Source organism: Varanus komodoensis, unplaced genomic scaffold (genome assembly GCF_004798865.1).
Source record: "Varanus komodoensis strain SLA01 unplaced genomic scaffold, ASM479886v1 scaffold92, whole genome shotgun sequence".
NCBI classification, from domain to species: domain Eukaryota; kingdom Metazoa; phylum Chordata; class Lepidosauria; order Squamata; family Varanidae; genus Varanus; species Varanus komodoensis.
This window is the reverse complement of record NW_025336624.1, coordinates 1269457-1291334: the sequence shown is the minus strand read 5'-3', so window position 1 is coordinate 1291334 and position 21878 is coordinate 1269457. Positions and strand designations below refer to the sequence as shown.

General features: G+C 45.3%; 1 protein-coding gene across 4 annotated transcripts in view; it reads right to left on the bottom strand.

Annotated features, from left to right (window-relative positions):
* The window catches only part of PCGF2 (polycomb group ring finger 2), a 55866-nt gene that overhangs the window by 32453 nt on the left and 1535 nt on the right, over positions 1-21878 (bottom strand). The gene's annotated exons all lie outside the window — the stretch shown is intronic.

Genomic DNA, 21878 nt, shown 5'->3' with positions numbered 1-21878 from the left:
GACAGTTACAGGTAATCAACCTTACTTTATTCTTCATGGTCTCTGTGCATCACACATATGGATGACTGGTGGGCTTACCTCACGGAGGCGGGCATTGTCGCTACCCAAAGACTGACGAAAGAACTACTCTGCTGAGTGTATAGCCCACTCTGGTGCAGAAGTCAAGAGGGTGCTGCTTCACAAAGACGGATGGGTTCAACCAGGTTGCAGCCTGGCAAAGGCCAGGCAGGGATACTCCAGTGTGGAGTGCCACGGAGGTTGCCACGGTTCACATAGAACAAACCTGCATTGGTCCCAAGGGCTGGAGGCCAGCTGACCCATAGGCTAAGGAGATGGTCTTCATGACCCATCTTGCCAGCCATTGTGAGGAGACAGGGAGTCCCTTGTTCCTACCACCACAGCACATGAACACCCTCTGAGTGGCAGAAGGGCTCAGTCCTTGATCTGTAAAAGGATAGGGGCCTTCAGACATCAAGGGAGGGTCGTGCCATCTTTCTTGATTGGATCCAACTGTGATGTGAAGAAGCCTGGGAGGAGGATGTCCTCGTTAAGATGAAGGGTGGAAACTATCTTGAGGAGAAAGGCAGGATCAGAGTGGAGTTCTGCTTTGACTCTCTGGAAGATGAGGTAAGGCAGGTCAGCTCATAGGATGCTTAGATTGCTGGATTATTAAGCCAAGGTGATCACCACCGGGAAGGGGGTCTTCCATTGGATTAGGTGTAAGTCTGTGGTGCCCATAGGTTCAAAGGCCTTTTTAGGGAAGGCTTGGATGATGACAGACAGGTATGGTTCTTGAGACCCTTAAGGAACTGGGGGATGAGAGGGTCAGAGAAGGTGAGAAGTCCTTGGATTGGTGCATGGAAAGATGAAATCAAGGCTGCACGGGTTTGCATAAAGTCTATCTTGAGGCCGCATTGGAAACAAGTTCAAGAACAGGAAAACTTCCTTTATTGGACAGGTTCAAATCTGTGTTAAGTAGTAAAGTCAGTGAAGGCTTTGCACTTCATGTGGCAGAGTGCCTTGTGGCCAGTTTTAGGGCTGCTTCCACAATGGGTTAGAGGTCTTCATGCAGGTTGTCCGTGTTGGAAGCCAGGACTGGGTTCTCCTGACCATGAATCAGAGTGTGTGGATCTCCAGATGGAAGATGGTTCCTCAGTCCTAAGAGATGACATTGGGCTTGAGTTGGAAGGTAAAGGAAAGTTTGGCTGGAGAGCTGTAGGAGGTGGGGGAACCATGGTGTGATAAGGATGCAGTGGATTCAGTTGCAATGATTTTTTGCCAGGACCTTTGTGACCAGTGAAAACAGGAGGAAGAGACAGTTTAGTGGCCTTGCCCAAGACTGGAGGAAGGCTGCCCCATGAAGCTCAGATCTGTGCCCCCTGGAGCAGAAGCATCAGCATGCACTCTTTCCATGGGTGGTCCCATCTCACCCCGAGTTCTTCCTGGATGTGGTGGTCAAGTTTCTGCTTGTGCCACTCTGTGGATGCTCAGTTGAGGGCATCAGCCAGGAGGCTGCTTGTGCCTGTGACATGGATCACTGCAAGTGTGGTACCCCTGTCAGTGCACCAGGTCTAGATCTTGACTGCTAGCTGTACTAGGGGGATAGGCCTGGAACTTGACTTGTTGATGTAACAGACAGCTGTTTTACTGTCAGAGGCAATCCGGATGTGGCAGGCCAAGACATCGTTCTCTAATGCTATGAGGACCGTTTGTACTGCGAGAATCTCCAGGAGCATGATGTGTTTGGTGGTGACATGAGTGTCCCTCTTGCCTGAAACTGGACAATGGGCTCCCCAGCCAGAGAGGGAGGTGTCTGCAGTGGTCACCAGGGTCAGGTTCAACATGGTGAAGATGGTCCCCTTGGCAAGGCTGTCATGCTCAGCCCACCATCAGCAGTGTCAGTGGATGTGTCTGGGGATCCTAACACATTAGCATGGCTGCTCTGGTATCCAACATGTATGCCCTCACTGTGATGGAATCTATGTGAGATCCAATGAAGAGGATCAACCGGAGGGAACGAAGGGAGTATCTGTGGCAGTCGGGCATGATGTGCACAGCTTTCTGTAGGATTGGAAACAGTGGTGAGGTGCATTTCAATGCTGGAACTACTGAAGGTGCACATTCCAGTACTGAGGATGAGGCCTGCTGTATCTTGCCCTCTAAGAGGGAAGTAGCTGGTACGCCCTGGTGTGTTGATACCAAGGTGGCATTGGCTCTTCTTTGTACTGGTGAAGGATGGCATCCGGTGTTGGGCTGCATCTTGATGGCAAGAGTACACAAGGTGTCATCCCCCAGCAATTATCCTTGGCCTCCTTACTGCGGTCCTTGGTTTTCAACTCATCCGCCATCTCGGCAGCCCTTGCTCTTTTCACAAGTTTCTTTACCATAGCAGTCCTTGTGGTACATCCTGGAGTTAATGGAGTGCCCAAGGTGAGCCCTGTGCCTGGTAGTACAGAAGGAGATATTGGAACCTTTGAGACAGAGATGTGTTCAGCTGGCTGGGGGAAGCCGACTCTGAGGAGGGTCCTGTTCCACAGTTTGGTCTTCAGGTCAACCCAGTGTTTCCTTGCCTGTTTGGTGAAGGCCCAGCAATGGAAACAGGTCTCCACCATGTGGCTTTCCACCAGGCAGAAGAGGCACAAGGCGCAGCCATCAGTTGGGGGCAGCTTGCTGCCACAGCTAAAGCAAATTCTGAACAAAGCTTAGATCACCACTGTGGGATAGGAAGAGAAAGAAGGATAATGAGAAGATGAGGGCAAAGAGACAGAAAGTGGGGCAGATATATTTTTGATTTTTTCTTTTTTCAGGGAGGACAAAATTGGATGAAGGCCGAAGGGAAGAAGGAAGGAGAGTTTCTTTAGCAGAGGCTAGCAGGAGAGTACGAATTGGATAAGGGAAGTAGATAGCTACAGAGAGCAGAGGATGGACTTCCCAAGACACCCATGATGGCAGCTGAAGAACTGAGGATCAAGCAGGAATCCCTCCCTGGTGCCTGGGTGGGGCAGGGGAGGGGTTCCCACTGGGCAAATATTAGCTATGGAATCTCCCCAAACAGGCTCCACACTGAGCTCATACATGTGATGTGCAGAGACCACAAGAAAGAACAACAAAGGTGTCCCTAGGCAAAAAAACTGAAAAATAACAGAAGGAAGCATGCAGAGGCTAGGGAATAATGAAGACCAAAACATTTAAGACTCTGTTGTGTCCTGTTCAGTTGGCTTCAGAATCACAGAAAGTCCTGGAGGGGAGGATGGGTGCAGATAGGCAGCGACAGAGGTGACCTTTTGGTCGCTGCGTCCAGCCTGCGGAACTCCCTCCCAAGGGAGGCTGGGTTCCTTATTGCTCTGCTAACAAAGAACACTTTACTCAAGAAGTTTGCAAGAGGGCTTACTGAACTATTTTTAATTAAAGCTTTTTCTAGAATTATATGATTTTCTTTAATGTTTTGTGTCAGGACTCGACCAGAATCCAGAGTATGCTTTCAATAACAGGCCAAAGTCCTTGAATGTGGGAAGAAAAACAACGGAGGGCACGTGTGGTGCATCTTTCCATCACCTGCAAGGATTTAAATTGTATTCCCCCTTCTTGCCCCATATACCTCTGAGCTGATGTAAATTTTTCAGCAAAGGAGCTGAGAACACAAAAGAGCTGGATGCGATCCACTTGCTTGCTCCCATTCATGCTTGACAATTCATAGGTTAGTTAATTAGTTGTGGGTCAATTAATTTACCCAATTGTGGTTGTATGTGCACAGCCCTAGTGCCTACCACAGCAAACTTTTTTCCTTAAAAAAATAAGGCCAAGAAAAAATATAGCCAAGAAAGTGACTGGGTCAGCAGAAGCATGGGTAGTTTTAGTATTTTTACTTTCAAAACATATTATCCTTTTTAATATCAAAATTGTGTTTATTGTGAGATAATATGTGCAGCATCAGAGCAGCAAAAGCAAACTCCTTTTTATTCTATAGTCATGATGATATTATTTAATAGAGTTCTTAGTGCAAAACTACATATGCTCAGAATATGTCCTTCTTTTTTAATCAGTGTGATAAACAAAACTGTTCTTGCATTTAAATTATCAGGAATGACTCAGCAGTTCTAAAATAGGGAATGGCAGGGCAGAGGGGGAAAACAATACAGGTACTCCCCAGATTATGAATGAGTTCAGTTCCTGAGACCATCCTTAAGTTGAACTTGTATGTAAGTTGGATCACCTGAGTAAGTCAAATGTTTGCCTTAGTATATGTATATATTTTACTTTTCTATGCACTTAAGAAAGACTTCCATATTCACGAAAACATCTAAAACACAATAGAGCAGTGTAATACTGATAATACAGTAATAATAAAGTAACTACAGATACTGAAGAGAGAGAGAGAATCGGTATGTATCAGTAAGTGGGTAGATTTACAGCATTGCAAAAAATAAATAAAAGGAACAGTTCTTAAAACAATTTAGAACATTCTTGAGATAACGTTACGCCTGACATTAAGTGATGATGGACTTAATAGACCTGGTGCTGGACAGTCAGGGTTTGATTGTGCTGCTGGAGTTGGGGCGGGGATATTGCAACTGGAGTTACTTTCTTGAAACAGGCCTCAAGGGTTGTTTGTACAGCCATTTTATTTTTCTCAACATAAATGATCTTGTAACAGCTGTGCGCCTGGTTACAAGGGCAAATGCTACAGAAAAACCAGAGCGAACTAAGTGTCCTGTATGTGTCTCAAAACACATTGACTTGGATATATTCAAGCAGATGTCCAGAACAAAGAGCCTTAATACTGTATCTCTAGGGAACTAGGCCAAAACTGATGAGGTGTTGCCAAACACATTGCATAGTTCCCTAGAGATATGTTATGGAGTTTTCTAGAGATAGCCGTATCTAACTCCAGTGAATCTATCTCCTGCAAAAAGCCTAGAAGATCTTTAACAAAAATCTGTGACTATCTCTAGGGAACTATGCAGCCACTGATGATGTGTTGCTTAACACATCACATACCTTCCTAGAAATATTCACAGCTTTTCTTTAGAGATATTCATATAGGGTTTCTGGCAGTCCATGAGTTTGTTCATGGTCAACAGTCCATGGATTGTTCATAACCCAGTCATTATTAACTATACATAACCTATCTGTACAAATGCCCAGTAAGACCCTATATCCAGTATCTAAATTTATCAAGCTGTACCACTGGTTAAATTAAGTGTATTTTCCTTCTGAAATACAAGTGGAGACCCATATTAGTCTTGTAGCTGAAAAAGTTTGCCTTAGACATGTGCTAAAATAACAATCACCCATCCTCCGAAGAGTCCACTGCCCCTGTGACTGGAAGAGCAAAGTCACACATAGATATAGTGGGTGACCACCTCTGAAGGTGGATAATTGACAAAGATTGACAGACAAATGGTCAAGGAATACCTAGGTGGAATAAACAATTTCAAATCTCCTGGACCTGAAGAACTCCATCCAGAGTCATAAAAGAGCTAGTGGGGGAACTCTCAGAACCACTGGCTCTATTACCTTCAATAAATCTTGGAAAACAGGAGAAGTGCCAGATGACTGGAGAAGGGCTAATGTTGTCCCTATATTCAAAAAGGGGGGAAATGATAAATCTGGGAACTATAGACCAGTTAGTCTGATGTCAATCCCTGGAAAAATTCTGGAGCAAATTATTTAAAAATTCATCTGCAAGCATCTTGAAGAAAATGCAGTGATTAATAGAAGCCAGCATGGATTTATCAAAAATACATCCTGTCAGACTAATTTAATCTCATTTTTTGACTGGGTAACTTCCCAAATGGACAAAGGGAACACTGTGGACATATAATCGATCTAGACTTTAGCAAAGCTTTCGACATAGTGCCACACGACATCCTGATAAGCAAACTAGCATTCAAGTGAGCTAGATAGAAAAACTATTAGGTGGATCCAAAATTGGCTGCTAAATCAGTCACAAAGATTGCTCATCAAAGGCACCTTCTCAAATTGGATGGAGGTAATTAGTGGGGTGCCACAGGGATCATTCCTGGGCCCAGTGCTCTTCAACATCTTTATTAATGATATGGATGAGGAAGTACAAGGAAAGATAATCAGATTCACAGATGATACAAAACTGGGCAGAATAGCAGAAGACAGAATGAAGATCCAGGGTGATCTTGATAAACTTGAACACTGGGCTGAAACCAACAGAATGAAATTCAATAAGGACAAGTGTCAAGTCCTCCACCTAGGAAAAAGAAACCAAAGGCATCGATACAAGATGAGGAATACATGGCTTAACAGAACTGAACAAGAAAAGATCTTGGAGTAATTGTGGACAATGGGCTAAACATGAGCCAACAATGCGATGCAGCTGCCAAAAGGGCAAATGCTATTTTGGGGTCCATTAACAGAAGTATTACTTCCAAATCATAAGAAGTAGTAGTTCCTCTATACTCCTCACTAGTCAGACCTCACATGGAATACTGTGTCCAGTTCTGGGCACCAAGATTTAAGAAAGATGTAGGTAAATTAGAAAGAGCCCAGCAAAGGGCAACAAAAATGATCCAGGGTTTGGAAACACTGCCCTATGAGGAGAGACTGAGGGAACTGGGCATGATCATCCTTGAGAAAAGAAGACTGAGGGGAGACATGATATCTCTCTCTAAGTACCTCAAAGGCTGTCACAAAGAGGAAGGTCAAGAACTGCTCTTGCTGATGCCAGAGTATAGGACACGGAATAATCAATTCAAGTTGCGGCAACCCAGATTCAGGCTGGACATTAGGCAAAGCTTCCTCACGGTCACAGCAATACAACAGTGGAACCAGCTGCCTAGAGAGGTGGTGGGCTCTACCACACTGGAGATGTTCAAAAAGAACCTGGACAGCCATCTGAGTGGGATGGTGTAACATAGTGTCCTGCACCAGCAGGGGGTTGGACTCGACGGCCTTCATGGCCCCTTCTAACTCTTCTATTCTATGATTCTATGAATTCACACCTCATGCAGAGGCCATGACAATATTATCTGCCCTCCTTGAAGATTAATTGGAAGGAGGCAAACAGAGATGCAGCAGGAAACCTCACAGGAGTTGTTAAATTATTGAATGGGCTCATTTCTCACTGCTTGTTAACCATACTTTCATGGCATATTAGTGCACCCAAGTACACAGCTTATTTGGGAATTACTGATCTAACGTATTTGCAAGTGCCACTGGGGTAGGCAAAAGGCAGATAGGAACTACTGGTAGATCCTATCATTTGAAGTAGATCCGTAAGGATTTCTGACTACCAATTTTGATGCCTTCAATGTTGGGAGAGCCCTCAACTTCTCAAGGTCATTGCAAAGGCAGTGGGAGGAAAACCATCGAAACCTACAGCCATGCATACAGCTCCCCTGCATGCGTGCACATCTGCACACACGCCCCTTTCCACACCTACCCATGAGATGAGCCTGAGCGTGGCTTTCAAATCTGCAGAACCCAAAGGGCTCCCCTTTCCCTGCCATCCATCTAGATGTGCTTTGTTTCATGCACAGAGCAAGAGAAACCCTGGCATGAGGAATGTTCATGCTGGTTCATTTGCTCCCTGTTTATGCAAGGCGTACATGCAAATAGAGGGAGGGTGTGGGAAGCAGGCAGAGGAGTTTCAAATACTCTCTTGGGAGATTCGCACAAGATGTCAGATATGCTTTTCTCTGCCTCCTTCCTGCTCCAGCATCCCATGGGAATTCATAGACAGTCCCCCCACCCAATCAGAGAAAGAGGGTTAGAAGCCACAGGAAGTACCCCAACACCAAGTTCTTTTATCTCTCTGAGTAGGGAAGGACAACCAGAGACATCTGGAGATTCAGCGATAGAATGTAATACCCATTCATTAAAAGTAACCAAATTAAAAGCTGTAAAGGGATTTGCACTACGTCAGGAGTGCTCTGGCAATGCAAATTACATGTTATGAAACTATTTGATGAGTTGCGTATTAAAAGAGCAACCCTTTGGCCTCTGGAAAGCATCTACAGGCTCATAGGTTTGTTTGCATTCCCAGCTCTGCGGTCACTCCAATCTCAGAGCTGGGGAGCCATGCTTTGGGTCCCCCACCCCTACTCACAGCCAGCTTGGAAGGGAGTGGCTGCTTCTTCAAAGTCATGGGAATGACCACAGAGAAGGGCTTTTGAGGCATTCTTGGGGTGTGGGGGGGAAGAGCCCGGTGCCCTCGAGATCTCAATATCTTGGTGACACCTCAGGCTCTTCTCTTCCGAGGCACCATAGCCAAATTGATGGCAAAAGAAGACGGGAGAGGATGAGGTGGCTAGATGGAGTAACTGAAGCAGTTGGCATCAGCTTAAGTGGACTCCAGGGGATGGTGGAGGACAGGAAGGCCTGGAGGAATGTTGTCCATGGGGTCGCGATGGGTCGGTCACGACTTCGCGACTAGGAACAACAATCTGCTTCACAGAATGGGAAGGATAGAGGTGATATTTGCTTCCACATTTCTCCTGCACCACACAGAATCCTAGTAATCCTCTGAGTTTGGAGACTTTCTCAAAAGTTCGTGCCTTACGAAATATTTCTTCTGTTAAGCTAGTAATTCTTTCAGTAAGATGTTTAAAGAGGAAGAAAAAATGGCAGGGCAGGGTGGAGGAAAGAGTGACAGTGCAATCCTATACATACCTGCTCATAAATAAATCCCATAGAGAACATAGAATTGCAGCCTTAATGAACCAGCTTTTAAACATAATAATCAATTGCTTTACAAAGAAGGGAAAACAATAACACCTTTTTTGAAAGCTTGACGTTGCCCAGACAAACACTTCATGAACACTTCAGAAAAGATAGTTAAATGCATCTAAAGTACACAAATGAGCACATCACATATGCCCTGCATTGCACTTTCCCATCTAGATCTGTAAAACTGTAGCTCAACTCTCCCATTCCAGGCTGAACCCTACACACATGAGCACACACGTGCCTTATGCCCAAGCCACGCAGAGGCCAGCCGCATCTGCTAGTATTTCAAGATGCCCACATCTTGGCCTGGGCCAAATAGCATTCCACTTAGAACCAGAGGTGTGTCTCAGTAGTCTTTCTCTGCTTCCAAATCGCCTGCCAACCAGGTGGGACAAATTTGCCAACAACATAGTCCACTGCAAGCATCCCAATGTATTTCCCTTCAGCTGCATGAAGCGGCAAGGACATTCCCAACAAGTGGTCTCGACTATTTTCCTAAGGGAAATGCAAGTGGAGCTGGTATGGCATTCTGCTCGCAAAGCAACACCTGGATGCCTGTTTCTGGAGAAGGAGCACCAGCAAGCACAACACCGGACTGAGGATCTGGGCATGCTCGTGATGCAGGCTCCCACTAGTGCTGAGGAGCCACTAGAATATCACGAACGCTTGCTTGGGGGACTCTTCCTCTCAAGCTGTCTCAGGTGAGGGGAAGCGCAGCTGTTGCCCGCAGCCCTCACCTGGCATGCCTCTTCCCAGAGCCAGCCTTTCTTTGCTGGCAGAGTGGGCTGAACACACAGCGGCACCTGGGTGAGTACAGCCTGGGGAGCCAGTCCAGCAAGAAAGACCAGCAGCCAAAGGGATCAGAGGCCCAAGGGAGGAACCGCTGGGGAGGGGCCACTGCCCAGTGGGCAGCACTTCTGCACAAACGCGGGCAGCTGGCCAGCACAACCAACGAGGGGTTTTGTCAGGGCCGCTGAAGAGTGTGGGGAGTGCACATTTCACCTTTCAAGGGAAACAAGTGGTGTAGAAAAAGAAGAGCAGCAAACGTCTGCTGTCTATCTGGTCCACTCAGGCGAAAGCTAACAGCTCCTGTGCTCTTGGAGAGGCAGTGCCTCAGGCTGCGCTGCTGCGCTTGCACTGAGAGATCCAGCTGCTGCCACTGACAGGCAAATGGGGGTGCTTTGGAGCTTAAGCACAGCCTTGCAAGCAGCTGGGCGAGGACACCGGGGAGATGCTCTGTGCATGCCATGCCATACATGGCACTGCAGCAGCTTCTTCCACATCCCACCCGCCTCCGCCTCATTCGTAGGAGCATGTCCCTCAGCCACCCGCCACTGGCCCCGGAAGCACATCTGCTGGCTACCCTGGCCAGCTCAGTGCAAGCAGCAGCGGAGCCAGACTCAGCACCTCAGCAACCTCGGCAGAGTGCTTGGTGACTACCATCTGCATGTTGCCCCGGGGTGGAGGAGTTGAGCTTGGAAAAGGTGCTGGTACTGATGAATTCCCTGCTTCCCACCCCTTTTGCCCCCTTGCACGTGGCCTAACACTTTGCTTCTCCCCAGTTGCTTTCTGTCTTAAGAAAGAGTAACTGAACTTGCTCTGCCAGGTGCCTTTTTCCAGGAGACTTGTGGACCACAGAAACAGCCCTGCTGCATGTGCAGATGCCAGTGCTGCATGGGCAACCTCGGAATGGTTTGCTTCTTCGGGACAGGTTCACTTTCAGTTCTGGGGACATGCTCCTTGGGAATAGCAAGCAAACTCTGCTTTGGGCTGCCTGTCATCACCAGCGCAGATGACACCTGGAGGGAAAAGCTGCGCTCCACCTGTTGTGCCACTAAGGTGCTGTGCTCTGTGTGTGTGGGGCGGGGGGAGGAAGGCTGCAAGCCCCATTCATGTGCCTTTGTTCCTTTGTCCTCATCCTCTCAGTCTCTTGCTTGCCTTCCTGACCAGCGCCCTGCCAATCTGCATGTGCAACGCTGTGCTGATTTGTGCTCTTGAGGGGCAGTCCCAACTATTCTGCACCCACAGGCACCTGCATGAATGGCCAGCCTGGTCTGGAACCCCAGACTTTCTCTGAGCAGCCTGTAGGGTGTTCTGATGGCAGAGCGTGGTTCTCAAGTTGCAGCATTTCCCACCCGTGGCTTCCCTTACCAGCTACTCGACTATCAATACCAAGGACGCTTGTTATTCCACCCTGGCTGCACCCTGAGAGATGCCACTCAAATGCTGTGCTCCCAAACCTCTGGCTCCAGCCCCCCTGCCTGGCCTGCTCCTTCCTTCCTGGCACCTAAATCTGTGCAAGACAGTGCTCCTGTGCTTAGAAGACTGTTCGGCCACAATCACCCCACATCGGATTAAAATTGCTCTAAAACAGCCACTGATCACTCCAGTGTGCAGGACGAAGCCTTTGAAAGCTGAGGCATAGCACTGGATTTCTAGGTGGAGCAGGACATGCTCAGGAGCCTTTATTAGAGAGATGTAGGAGGGTCTGCAGGGGATGCTCATGTCTGCCTCTGGAAGGGGACAACAATGCCTGGGCTCTGGTGAGCACTGGGGCCTCAAGGGTAGACATGGATGCTTGGGGTGATGCCGGAGCCTGCAGCACTCTCAGCATGTCCTAAAGTGGTGGAAATCGGCCCCATGATCCATTTTTTCAGGCATGTTAATGTGGGAATACATCTCTGAAAGGAACACGGGTGGTGTTGGGGGAGTTGAGGTTGAACTTGTTCAAATTTGCTTTCAGCATTGTGTGCCTCAGCCCAGTCCTGGTCTGGAGTCCGGGGTTCTACTGTACACAAAATGTCAAGGGAAAATGTGTGTGATCGGAATGAGCTGTACCTCACAGACATGACAACTGACATGAACTAGGATCCCCAGGGCGGCCACACTGAGGGGTTCTATAAGGAGAAATGCAGGAGCTTGTATGGACCAGGGCTTCTGAGAAGCCGTAATAAAGCTGTCTTCCGGCACTCACCTTTGCCAGTCAAGTTAGCCATCAGCAGGTTCACCAGCATCCCCCCACCCCACAGCCAATAGGCTCCTTTGTGCCCTGTCAGCCTTACAGCCCAAGTGTTTCCCCTGCAGCTATGACTTCTAGCACCATGCCAGGCTCCAAGGACAGCAAGCCTGACACACTGGCACCTGCTACCTCAGCCATGCAGGAGTCCCCGTGGAGCACACCTTCGGCTCCTTAAAGGTGTGATGGCATTTCTTCAACACATTACGGAATGTGGAGGGAGGGCTTGTCCCAGATGCAGCTGCCACCTGGAACAAATCCACTGCACCAGAAGTAGAAAACCTACTGGTGTGCGGGGGGGGGGGGGACCCCATTAGGCACCTGCAGTCCTAGACTGAACATCGGAGCCCTGGGTATCTTTTCCATGTACAGGTATTCTTCTTGTGGTAACTAGTAATTGTAGGCACCTCGGTGATAACAGTCCCAAGGGTGAGCCAGCAAAGGGAAATCCATGTGACACGTTTATGCCTTCTCTCTGCACAAGTGCAGTGAAAGGGGGCAAAAGCTGCTGCTGCTTTTGCAGATCCCAGGATCAAGGCCATTGGCTTAAATGGAGGGGAGGGAGACAGAGAAAAAGGGACTGGAAACATTTCTGAAAGCCTCGCCTTCCGATATTATAATGCAAAGAAAAAATATTATACCCCCCACTGTCATGGCTGATAAAAAATAAGCAGGATGTTGCTGGTTTTCAAAGCAAGGGTGGGGGAGAGGTCAGCCTTTTCTCCCCACGTTTGTTTCTTCTGGGAAATACAGCCTCATTTGATGAGATCAAATGTAGGATGGGGGCAGGGGAGTCCTGCAACTGCACAGTTCCCTTCCTTCCTCTCCCCCACACTATATAATGCTTGGATATATACAATAGAAGACATTAAGAGCCACAATCCTTCCTGGCTCACTCAGACAGCTTTACGGTTTCCATAGTAACTCTTTTACTTGGCAAGAAGCCAGATTATTATTGAAACTAACCAAGGTGGAGGTGGGAAAGAGTAAAAAGGAGGGGAGAGGTGAGGAAAGTGGGTGAAAAAATGTAATACGCTGGCATTTGTAAATTGGCTTGAGATTTGCATCACTGCTGGAGCTGGGTGATTCCTGCACTACCATGCATACGCACAGATCCAAAGGCAAGCCGCCGCCGCCGCATAAAACGGGCAGAGAACTGCCCAAGTGCTGTATTGCTTTAAACACCCCTAAAGTATTTTATTCCTTGTTATTTTTGTCGCTCCAAAGCAAAATTGTGGGGCAGAAGAAGTGATGATGACTTGGTTCTTCTTCTATTGGGAAAGAGCAGATCAGGGTACACCAGGAGATAACCTGCCTACTGGAGCTGAGGAATAATTAGTTTGGTTGGCTTGTTCTAAGAGCATATCTCTGGATAAGAAGTTTCTCTCACAGATTCACAAAGCAAGTCTCTTTTTTTCTAAGCACGCCTTTCCCCACCTTCTCAAATCACCATGACAAGGCCAAGTTTTTGTTTTAAATTGGCAACAAGCCAATGTTGATTTAAATATGCACCTGTATATTAATTTTAAGAGAGCAGTTGGCAAATGGAGTTTGAATGGATATTTTGATTCTCATTGATTTTTGTTCGTTTGTTTCTTGTTGGTACATGTCACCTCTTGTATTCACATTTTTATTCATTCACCTCCTCTCTCACTTTCCCCCAGAATTTCCTTAGTAGATATATAAACCCATATTCTCAAATGCTATTCACCCTTTTAAGATCTTTTGTCTGCAACTCCCTTTTTCACTCCCATGTGTTCCTCTTACTGAAAACAAAATAATTGTCCCTCCCAGGGCTGGTTTCCAAGGATAATGATGACGTGCAGTGGAACCCACAAAATGGCCCATTGCCTGAACAAGCACCACTATTTTCATTTCAGATGGAGCTCCTAGAGGAAACAATGCCAGAGAATTTTCAATTTACATCTGCCTCTTTCAGATTAAGTAGATATACCAATCGTATTTTGCCCAAGGGCCACAACATCCAGGAGCTGGCACTGGTCCTTTAGAAAATCTTTCAGCTTTTAAAGAGGCTTCCATCAAATTGTTTGAAATGTCCAAGATTCTCTTCTTTCCTCACCCCTCCCCCAGCTTTTCTTCTTTTCCACTTTGGAAATAAGGCCAGGTTGAGAAAGTTTGTGAGTCTTCAGATTAATTTGAGGAGGAGGCAGGTATAAACTGAACCTGTAACCATGCAATGTGGGCTCCTGCTTCTTAAATGCTCCTCAGGACCAGCCCAAGACATTTTACTGTCTGGAGGAGAGCAGACATGGCACCCTCTGCAAGTGCAAGTCCAGTCAACTTATTTGGGTACATGTAGCAGAAAATTCCACAGGTGTTCCCCCCACCCCTCGCCATGCAAATACTACTAAGGATAATGCATCAAATAAGTATTTGCCGTCCTTTCATGACTCCCAAGAACTGCAGTAGCTGCCTCAGCTCTGTTTGGTGGTATAGCCAGCTTTGAACAGGATCAAAAAGGTACAGCAATTTCCAGCAATAAGAAACACATGAACAAAGCTACTGAGGTGAAACCTAGTGGTTGAATGTAGAAGGCCCTTAATAAAATCTACAAGCCCTACCTTCTCTGCCCCTTCATTTTAGCCAAATATGGTCCCTCTTTGGAATTAAAACAAAAGGCAGTAAGTTTAAGGATTTGCCAGACAAGGAAGAGATGCAGAGCCTCCGCACTTCCTCCCTCTAGAATCCAAACTCTTTGTATGAATCTGGAAAAAAGGGCAGAACAAAAAATTATGTGCAGACACTCCCCCCCCCCCGCTGCCCCTATGCCATTCATGCAAAGGTTTACAATGGGCACATATGTGGAAAGATGCCTACATGCTTTGATCTTTCCTCTCAGTGCCTCCTCCTCCCAAGGTCTAACTTGCTTAAAAAACAATAAAACAAAGCAGATATAAATGAACAAGGATATTTCCAAAAGGCTTTATTTTGAAGTTGGATGGGGGAGACATATAGTAAAGTATTGCTGGTGTTAAGTGTCATTCACAAATATCTACAACATTTTTATGTTACTAACCACATACCCTTTTTAGTCTGCAATTTCATGATGGACAGAGATGCAGTCCAACCCAATGCTCTCTCCTCATTTGCAGTCATACAACCATCCTCATCTTACCTTAATTTCCCATAATAGACACAAAGAGAGAAGGGGGATGGTAGGGCTCCTCTCCCCCCCCCCCCCCGCATCAACAAAATAGTTTTCTCTATTGCACTCTCAGGTGACGTTACGTTTTCTGATTGGTGTAAGGTGAACCAGTTTCTATAGTTACATGCCTGATCCAGATGGCAAGATACCAACACCCGAAGAAAAACCAGTCTACTTTTACATTCACCTTTGTGATCCTGAAACTCAGTCCCTCATCTGGTACTTTCAACAGCTCCCCACTTTTCGAATTATGTGGGTATCTTCCCCTTTATTTCTAGGGGATGTATGGTTGTGCAATCTATTTCCTCCATCAGAGCAAGAATTTCGTTGCCTTCAGCTGCAAATGCTGCAGCAGACAAAGAACTACAGCAGGGTTGCCAAGGGTTTCATTTATGTTAACGCCTGTTAAAACTATTTAATGCATCAGGTCTAAGGCACAGAGTGGGTGATTAAAACTAATCAACTTTAAATGGAAAGGTATATCTGAACATGTGCCTCCTGTCATTGTTTAAATGCAAGCTAATCCTGCATCGTGAGTATGACCACCTCAGGGATTTCTATTCCACATATGTGGGATGCTGAGGTCTTGCAGACTATCTGCTGTTACCATGGGAGAGAGGGCTTGATTGTACAGATGACTTTTTCTCGGCCCTCATGCATGTGGAGTTAGGGGCCAGGTCATCCAGCTCAATCCCCATGGCTCTTCCCTCACCTTTCCCTTTCCTCCTTTTTAAAAACAGAACTTAAGTATTGGAAACAAGCTAACCAACCTATCTTCCAGTGCAAGGTGGTTTTAAGAAAATACTGATAACAAACTGGGGATTATGTTTATGGTGCATGCAAGGTGCCTATTAGTTTCCCCCTGTAGAATACATCCAATAGGTAAGATTAATTGATCTTAAGTGTTATGCATGTGTGTGTGCGTGTGTCTATCAGCATTTCCCCAAACTATTCCATTCTAAAGTATATTTCCTCCAACAAAAATTATATCCATTTATACTCACTGAACAAAATTAAATCAAATAAATGTCCCTTTCAATTTAAATTTCAGTCTCCTAGCTCATTATGTGTATGTACTATACGTTGAATCAGAAGTCTATTAATCTGAGCTGAATTCACACCTAGAATTTCTTCTCAATGTCAAATCTCTGCTCTAAATTATTTCAGAATAATTTAATACTAGAAGCCCAAGAATAACCCTAACTGTAAGCAGAATTAATTCAGTGTGAGAAGATGGCCCATGAGGTACAAGCCACACCTACACATAGAAACACAATTGTTTTGTCATAAAGTATCAAATTTCTACAAAGGCTTGAGCTTCAGCAGTTCTTCAGCAAGACTGCAAATTTTAATGGTATAATCAATCAAAGTTTGGATTATAGTTTAAATTTTTACTGATTAATCAACAAGACCAAAAGACAAACCACTGAAGAAGTAGTCTGGCTTATTTCCTCAGGTTTCACTTTAGATGAATTAAAGACCAGTGTGAATGCAAATACAGAAAATATGCTTCTGTATATATCAACCTGGCTGGCCACTTAGATCATCAGAGAAAATTCTCCTGGTGGGTCCATGTGGACTCCTGGCTCAAATGGTGTCAGAAGAAAGGTCTTCAGTGTGGACACCCAGTTTCTATGGAATTCCCTGTCTTGGGAGGTCAGGCTGGCTTTGACACTGTACAGTTTTGGGTTCTTGCAAAAGACTTCCTTCTTCTGGAAGGCTTTCCTTGCAACATTTTTTTACTGTTTCAGTGTAACATTTTTAGTCTTCTCTTTGTTTTAACTTTGTATTGTTCACTACTCTGGAATCTGCTTGAATGCTGGAGCAGTAAAGAAAAATAAATATTTTGCCATTCAGGGGAATACTGTTGTAGCTTTCCCTCTGCGGGAAAGAGTCACAGATAGAGGAAGCTGATGGGAGTCGTAGGCAAAAAATCTGGAGGGTCACAACTTACCCACCCCAGCTCTGGAAAAAAACAAAAAACCAATATTGGTAAAAGCCCCTTTGCAGGATAAGTAATTGGCGGATGTAAGGGACCTGGGAGAGGAGTCTTTCAATTACCATCCCATACTGAATCTCCATCATACAAATTCACTGTCTACTAATTTAATTTCAGTTGCACTTTTCATTTGCAGAAGTGCTTTGTCATCCAGTTAGCCTCATTTTCCAACTGGGACCTAAGTGAGAGCAGCTGCCCCTGGATCTTGTCCTTAGCAGAAGTACAGTTCGGATGCACTACACCAGACCCAAGTCTATCCAGCAATGAACCACATTGTGCCTTTCCTTATTTTTTGCTGCTTGACATATTAGAAAAGCTGTAGCCATAGCCCAGTTGTTACAGGAATCTGTCCTTGGTATTTTTGCATAGCAGTTAAGTCTTTAAAGACCCTCCATATAGGAAACAGGTTAAATAGTTTTCACTTTCCCAAATATGAAAATTATTATGCAGTGGCTTTAAACCAGAGTTTTCTGGGTCACTGCAAGTACAAACTGACTGATAATTCATTTGCAAACACATAATGTGTACTATGTCCTTTCATCAATATAGCAATGCTGTCTCCCACTTAAGCATTTCAAATATTAACATATGTCACCACAAGCAACTCTTCAAAAGAGTTTGCACTTTATACTAATGGCCATACCAGCTGTGGGTGATGGGTATAGTAGTCTAGTACATCTGGGGAAGGCTAAAAGATCTTCCCACCTCTCAAGTAGCAGAAAAGATTGCTTGACAAAAGAAATAAGGATGGATCCAGACTTAAATATACCCACTGAAACCAGCACAATACAATTTAGTCATAACTAAGCCAGGATCCAAAGTGTAGCTTGTACAGAATGATAGGTGGGTGAAGAATTCCAGAGGTTTTGACAAACAGCTACCACAAAGATTAGGGTATGTGGATTGTTCAGAAAAGTCTAGCTGAAAAAAACAGGGTATCCTCCCCCTTCCATGCACACATGACAAAACAAAGAGACTGCTCTCCCCACTTCCTCAACTTTCTGATTGTATATGGTTCTCAAGAGGCACTTTGGCCAACATGACCTTCCAGCCTGAAGTTGGAAAGATCAAACGGTTTTCCACTCCAGACATGTCAATGACCTGTGAAGCAGCACGCCAAAGTACTGGCTGCACCCCCAGCTCCTCCAAATCTGCTTTCCATTCCCTCCCCACACCGCCATGCATTAGATTCTCTTCTGCTCACCCAGCTTGCATAGAAACCAGGAAAAAAAATATTCACAAAGATGTGTAGCCCAAACATCTAAAATAATTTCTCAAGTTTTTAATCGTGCTAATCAATTCTACAAGACAAGCTTACTTGGAAGGAAACCCCACTGCACTTCATAGGGCTCACTTACCAGTAGATATACTTAGAATTGCTATGCAAACCCACATCCAAAGCAGTCTTGTCCCTATCACCCTCCAACATTTTGTGCTCAATATTGCAAATGTTTGTTAAAGTGTTTTTTTCAGAAAGGAAGGAAGGACAGACGGAGGGAAGGAGGGAAGGGCGGGTGGGCTGTTTGCCTGTAACACTGAGGGTTGAACTGAGATGGGATGGGGATGCTATATCTGAAGTTTAAAAAATCATCAAGAATCGTGTGGAAAGCCTGGGCCCATGCCATATTCTGGGAGAAGGGGGAAATGGGATTTACCTTACCTTTTTTATATGCTCCTATCTGTGTAATGTTTTAAAATATAAAATTAATTATTATTTTAAAAAATACTGAATGGAAAGCTGGAGAGGTAGGTTGGGTCCAAATTTAATCTACAGAAAGATGCACCCACTGAAATCAACAGGACTGAAATTACTCATGTCTAACCTAAGACTCAATTAATTTCAATAGGTCTATGTAAAATATGATTAAGTCTGGATCCAACCTGATCTTGCCCCTTGTTTTACTGACAGTAGGGATGATGGGAGTCCTAGTCTAACACACCTAGAATCCAACAGGTGAAGGAAGGATATGGATGAGCAAAGGGAGCTTGCAGGGGACCCATGCCTGCCTCCTGCTCGCTGCCTACCTGCTTTGCTGCTTTGGTGGCGGGGTGAGGGGGGACGGCCAAGGTTGGAGCCTGCTTGACATTCTCATTTGCAATGAAGTGATGGCACTCTGCATACGTTCTGAGGCATTTCACTGATTTTATTTCATATGCATGGAGATCTAGGCCCATCCTTTGAAACCAATGGCAAGACTTGCACTGACCAAATGTTTAATATTTTGCCAGATAAGCACACCAGATATTTTGCCAGATAAGCATTTCTTTGCAACACCTCCAGAATGCAGCTTGAAACTACAGAAATGCAGTCTCAGATCCTCCCATTCTAAAGTTTGACATTCTACATGACCCAAGTTCTAGACATACTTTGCCTATGTTTTCTTCTAGAATTCTTGAGCTCAAGAATGTTTGCTTACTCAAAACTTGGATCCTGTGAAGCGAGACTGTCAGTCTTGGGCAAAATACATGCCCCTCAGCCCTGAACAGTAGGAATGGGCTTCTGGCAAAGGACAGCCATAGGCTGCCATTCAGTGCAACTTCAGCCAGGCAACTTCTATGGCTAATTCCTGTGCAATCCTGTGCATGCTGCTTAGAGTCCCACTGAGTTCCATGGAGCAAATGGGTAGTTTCAGGGCTTGCTTACTTGTTATTACATTGATAGGCAGACTATAAATCTTCAAATGGAACAACAATGCTTAACTTTGGCTGGATTTAGACCTAAGATTTCTGGCTGAAAGAGACACCACAGTTAATGGCTCTAGTTGAATTGGAATAATTGTTAAGACTCCAGCATCACAATCAGAACCACATGTACTTAAAATTAAGCACAATTTAAAAGCCGTGGGATTTACTGGGGGAGGGGAGGGGAGGGGTACATGTCTGGTGCTTTCCTCCAGGGTAGGGACACAGACAGGGGCTAAAATGGTAGCTTTTGTGTAGCGGGATCCATGACCTGGAATATTTTCCAGGAACTTTGGTTGAGTCCACTGGGATGTCCTCACTAGTGAGGGCAGGAGGAAAGGCTTCTCTCCGCCCCTGCGAAGGCATGCAGGCGTAACTTGCATCTTCAAAGACAGTCTCAGTCGAACTCCAGCAAGAGACACCAGCTCACCTGGTGGCCTTCCTTTCAGCTGTGGCTCTTAAGAGACCAGCACCATGATGGCTGAAATGAGGGTGTGCTCCAGCTGCTGCCTCCATGACGGACCCTCTGTAGGCCAGCACCTTCATGTGCAAGGCCATCCCACCGCGTGGAGCCTTCAAGACTGCACATCAAGTGGCACAGGCTGAATTGCAGAGCTGCAGGAAATACTCCTGCACCAGGAATCTGGGGGAGTGGAAGGCTCTTGGTGAGCCAGCTCCCACCTGAACACCTTTGATCCCAGAATTTCCTTGCCTGCAGCTCTGAACAAAACCTAACACATGCCTTGCCAGAAAGTACCATCCATACAGGAGCCAGCCAGCAGGGAAGCTGAACTGCTGCTGCTACCTCTTCCTCTCTGCCCAATTTCCCATGAAGATCTTAAATGAGCAAGCACTGGGGAGGAAAGTAAATGATGATGGCCCAGACTCATTGGTGTTTGGTCCAAGCAAGGGTTCTGTGTCTCCTTCAACGCAACTGCATCCTCTTCCACCATCATAATGGATGGAGCTGATGGGAGCTGTGGTCTAAAGCTATCAGCAGCGGGGGTGCCAGATTGGAGAAGGCTATGTTGGTTTTCAAATTAATGCAACAAGAAAATAGCTCCCCACCCAGCCAGCTACTCTTGCTTTCCATTCTGGGGGAGATGGAAAAATAACACACTCTCAAATAAGTTCCATGGCTGCAAAATTAATGCATAAATGTTTGTGGAATTATTTTGCTCTGGGAGAGCAGAAAAAATGGAACAAAGAGCCCCTCATCCACGCCCACACACACAGAAATGGACATGGAAATGTCCTTCTTCAGGATGCTCCTTCCCTTTTCATGGAGGAGGTTAGCACTACACTTCTTTCCACACTGCTTCTATTAAACATAAAGTCTTACTTTATGCAAGCAAGTAAATGGGAGGGGGACAGAAAACATTTTTCTGGGTTTTTTTAATGCTAAAAAGAAACAAGACTCGTAGAGGAGGAAACTTAGGGAGTTTCTCCCCTTTACACATTGAAAGAGCATTGGGGCTGGTGTTAAGGTGTCATAAATCAAGCATTTTAACTCTTGTTAAAGGAGTGCTTAACTGCCTATCATGTGTAGATTTGTGTGTAGATTGGGGAAGCCTATAGAAATGCTGAATTTTTTCTGTTCAGCTCAGTTCTCTTGATATTGCTCTTTAAATTTCTCTGGAGACTAGAGGCCTGGGAGAGAATTTACTCCTTAAATTCTGGAGCAGAGTATCTGGAAACCAACCATTCGTTTTCCTCTGAAATTTCTAGAAGCAACTGCACTTACACCTCCTTGGCATTCTAGAATCTAGACAATGAATTTCCAGAGTTTTTCTCCCTAAAATTCTGAAACAAATATTGACAGTGGGGAAAAGGAGATATCTTCCTTTAACTCTAAGGGACAGAGAGAATGCATCCTTTTTTCCTGCCCTTAATTCTATAGGAAAATGCAGAAACCAATGCAATCTTTTCTTCCTTACATTCTAGAAGCTAATGTGGGACATAAATGAGATCTTTGAATTCTAGAGGCCCTTTCCCCTCTTAATTTTAGAAAATGCAGACTTTTCTTCTATAGGAGAAAATGACAGTGCTCTTTCCTTTGAATTTTGGGTGCGCATTTATAGAAAATAGATTCTGGAAATATTTTATTGCCTTAGAAAGGAGGAATAACAATTTTGGAGAGAAATGCGTAGAATTTTGAACAGGGGACACTAAAGAGATGGGTTATCGTGGGGAAGGGAACTGATAACCATTGTGACAGATTGAGGGTAGGGGAGAAGATACTTTATGTCACCATTGAGTCTGTTTGAATGTTACATCTCTTATTTATCAGATAATGAAGAGCAGACAGATTACAT